Below are 4,189 nucleotides of genomic sequence, written 5' to 3'. Positions count from 1 at the left end.
CCAAAATGATACGTATGTGTTGGGCATAATGCCCTATGCCTATAAAACATAAATTGTGTTAGTTTTTAGTAGGCTGCTGGTTAAGGGGATGAATCAGGGGGTTTATCCAGGCCTGGGGAGTGCAAGGAAGATGTTCACACACCATGCTGGATGCAGGGACTAGGGCTATAGTAGTAGATTTGCCAGAGTGTCATGTGAGCATGCATCACTAAGTCAGAGGCAGAAGATGGATGTGCATGGAATGGACTTGGTTCCTTTTTTTCTTTTGGTTTAGGGAATCTTATGGTGAAAGAGGAGGACGAGATCACCAGTGATGTCGAACCAAGAAGGCAAAGAGATGTGAAGGCGTGTGGACCCCCAGACCTGGGGGCTCTGCATTCTTGGTCCCAGGTGGGGGGCACACTGGGTGTGTGTGGCCAGAAGAAGCCTGAACCCTCTTTAATTACAAAAATGTCAACACAATCACACTCTCTTGCTCACACAGACTTGTACACATGCATAGCAAAAAAAAAAAAAAAGAAAACCACACATACACACACTTCAACGCATACATATGTTCATCTTCAATGCGTGCATAACACATACAAGAAGCATAGGCACACAAAGGTGCCACTCAATCACTACTTTATCCTGGAGAAGAAAACATAATTTCAACTCCCAAATCAATGCCCTTCACCACACACTTCACCACACACATATCCCATCAGCAGCATGCACAGGACACACTGGCTTCTCAGCAGTGCAGGAAACACATACACAGTGTGCTTCTTTCTGAACATAAACATATGTTTTCATCCATGGAGTATCTGAGGTGCTGGTGACCCATGCAGGGCACCTCTCAGTGACTGGCCAGAGCATGCAGCAACACAGGTTCAGGAGCTGAGGAGGGCTGCGGGGAGAAAGCAGAGGGAAACCAGACCTGAAGCATGACAAGAAATCCATTCATGAACAGCTGTGAAGAGTATTTGTCTATTCATTTTGCTGTAAGTGATGCCTTCATTTGCTTGTTTGTGAATTATCCTTTTGCTCCAGGGGAATCCCAGCTCACCCAAACACGAGTTTGTTATCTTCAAACTTCTTCTCTAGGGACTTGAATAAGGTCTGATATATACCTGTTCCCTTAGTGAGTAACTGCAGAGTCCTTAAGTGCCTACACAGCCTGCCTTGGGCTCTGAGGGATATGAAGTTCCTGGCTTCTGACATGATGAGCTGCTTAAAACCATTCATGAGCAGGTAGGATCTTCTTCCCCTTCATAAGCAGAAGGTGAGATTGCTGTTCTTTGACCTGGGAAGTGGTTTGAAATAAGAAAGAACCAAGCTTCCAAGCCAATTTGACTTTAAAGCTGTGAACAAGGCAGATGTAGGGGGATGAAGAGGGGGACTATAGGAAGAGAGGGACAGAAAGGAGAGATGAAGGGGAGGAGACAGCTTCACAGAGGAATTGAAGAACAAAGATTGGATACCCTCAGGGTCAAGTGCCTATGGAATGATACAGCCCAGAGGACAGAGGGAAGTTGGGACAGTGTGTGGCTCACTAATCATGTGGTTTGTGTAAATCCTTTCCTGTTTCTGGGCCTCAGTTGTGCATAAACTCAGGGAGTGGTCCAGGGCAGAGTTTTTCAAGGGTCCATTCTGGACACTGTTATAGTTTATGTATGAGGTGTTCCCCCAAAGGACATGTGTAAAGCAATGTAAGAATTGTCAGAGGAAAGTGATTGGATTATGAGTTGTGGACTAATTAATCCACTGATATGGATTAACTGGGCCTTAACTCTGGGCAGCTATGGTGTGGCTGGAGGAAGTGGGTTAATGCGAGTGTGCCTTTGGCAATCATATTTTGTCCCTGGTGCATGGAGGGACATGCATGTCCCTTTTTGCCATGTCCAGAGTGGCTTTCCTCCATCACATCTTTCCACCATGACATTCTGCCTCTCCTAAGTCCTAGAGCAATGGAGTTGGCTAACCATAGACTGAACTTCTGAAACCATGAGACAAAATTAACTTTTGCTCCTCTAAGTTGTTCTTGCCCTATATTTTGGTCACAACAACAAAGATTTGACTAAAACAGGAATGTTTCATGGAGTTGTCCAACAGAATTTATTTTATTAACTATCAGAACAAAAGAACTGGCAACAAGGTCATGATCAGGTTAACTAGAGAGGAGGCCTAAGGCTGAGAATGTAGGTGATGTGCCCTGGGAGGAAGCAGCACCACAAACTGTGGGAAGAGGTGGATGCCCATGTGTGAAAAATACTGGCCTAAGTGACCTTCATGGAGCCTTCTGCTCTGTGGCTTTAAAGCACAAAGATCCTAGTCATCAGGCTGTGGACAAGTTATCTCAAGGGGGGCCTTTAGGAGTTCTCTGCACCCCTCACCCACCCTGCTTTTGGAAGAGGAAGCAGATGTTACAAGGTCACCTCATGCTGTCCTCCAACTTCTGGAAGCCAAGAAGCATCCTGAGAGGTTGGGAACCATCCTGAAGGCCTTAGACTCTTCATAAGGTAGAATCTGAACCTTTGCCCTGATTGTTCCCTCCTGGGCCACTCTTCCCTGTGCTGTAATTTGGTCATCCTTGTCTTCAGCTCCCCACGCCTTTATCTTTGCTCTCTGCATGCTCCAATGGCACATACCCTTTCGAATCTTGAACTCAGTGTACAGGCTTGTCTCCCAGGCTGGAAGCATATTGTTTACTTGATAACATGCTGAGGGCCCAGTGAATGCTGTGAGAGGAGAGGCAGTGTGGGAAGTTCACTGCTGATTCATAGCAAGGCTCTGGGTTTTCCTGGATAAACAAACAAGCTCCCACAGCCTAGTCTCCTGCCTCTGCCTCCCTAACATGCTATCTGATTCTTGTCCAAGCCACCCAGGACTGTTTCCTTTCTTCAGGGCAAATGTGGTGCCTTCATAGTAGAACCCTAGCTGGTGTTCGCCTATTTTAAAAACAGCAGTGGGAGCTGAGCCTCAGTCAACCAAATCCTGTGCCTAATGTTCCCAGAGATTTCATCAAGGGCTCCAAAAGGGTGTTCTGGCCCATTAGGCTCCATGGGGCCAGGAGGGCAGCTTCTTTCCCTCAGGACACCTGCAGATTTACTTATAGTGTTTGCATTCAACAAGTGACTTGGCAAAGACAAAATCTTAGCTGGTTGTTGTTGCACACACCTATAATTCCAGTGGCTCAGGAGGCTGAGGCAGGAGGATGGCAAGTACAAATCCACCCTAGGCAAAGGCAAGGTGCTGAGAAACTCAATGAGAAGCTGTCTCTAAATAAAATATGAAACAGGGCTAGGCATGTGGTTCAATGGTTGAGTTTCCCTGATTTCAGGCCCTGCTACAAAAGGAGAAAAAAGGCTTTACTGCCCAGGTACCCAGGAGGTTGCCCTGCTCACAATTCTCCATGGAGACCACAGATGCACATATGTTCCCTTGCATTTCCTAGGCAGAGCATCTGCTCTGAATCCACAATGCAGGACCCAGAGCCTGTGTAATGGTCGCGGGTTGTGGGGAGCACCGCCCATGGAATTCCCTCTACCCATGGGAGAGTGCGGGAGAAAGGGATTTCTGTTCTATCCAGCAAGGGAATCCCTGACAGCCTTGGAGATGAGGCCAAAGATGGGATGGGCAGACGGGACCCTTGGAAGACATAGGCCTGTGGTATCCAATGTGCACAAAACTCTCAGTCCTGTGAGTCAGCGGTTGGGAACCCAGGAAAAAGATCCATGAGTTCCTGGGAGATGGAAGCAGCTTCTTGTCTTGGAGTATCGGTCCCAATAGCATAATTTCACCTAGCTCTCTGAAGCTCTTTAACTCTGTCCCATGCCAACCTCCATCTCTCTCCCCCTGCTCTTTGGTGTTCTCTTCCCTCCCACCCTCAGTCTCTTTTTCTGTCCCTTTCAGCCTGTCTTCCTTTGCGCACTTCTCTCTGTCTCTGTCACTCTCTTTTCATGTGTCTTGTTTCTGTACTTTTCTGGGCCCCAAATACTGCCACAAACAGGGATCAGTTGTGTTAAGAGCTGGAGCAGAAGCTGCTTGGAATTGTTGAAGTTGGGTAAAGTTGGCTTTGACCTTGGTTGCTCCTGGTTGTCTTTGACCATGATCTTTCCCTGTGAGTCCCTTGCTCCTTTCCACTGGGCCCCTTTTGCAAAACCAAATAGTCTTCCACCTGGGCTCTGACTCTTGTCTCTCTGCACAT

The sequence above is a fragment of the Ictidomys tridecemlineatus genome, unplaced genomic scaffold, assembly GCF_052094955.1.
Source record: "Ictidomys tridecemlineatus isolate mIctTri1 unplaced genomic scaffold, mIctTri1.hap1 Scaffold_38, whole genome shotgun sequence".
Taxonomy (NCBI): domain Eukaryota; kingdom Metazoa; phylum Chordata; class Mammalia; order Rodentia; family Sciuridae; genus Ictidomys; species Ictidomys tridecemlineatus.
The sequence above is the reverse complement of the archived record's forward strand: the minus strand, read 5'-3'. Positions refer to the sequence as shown.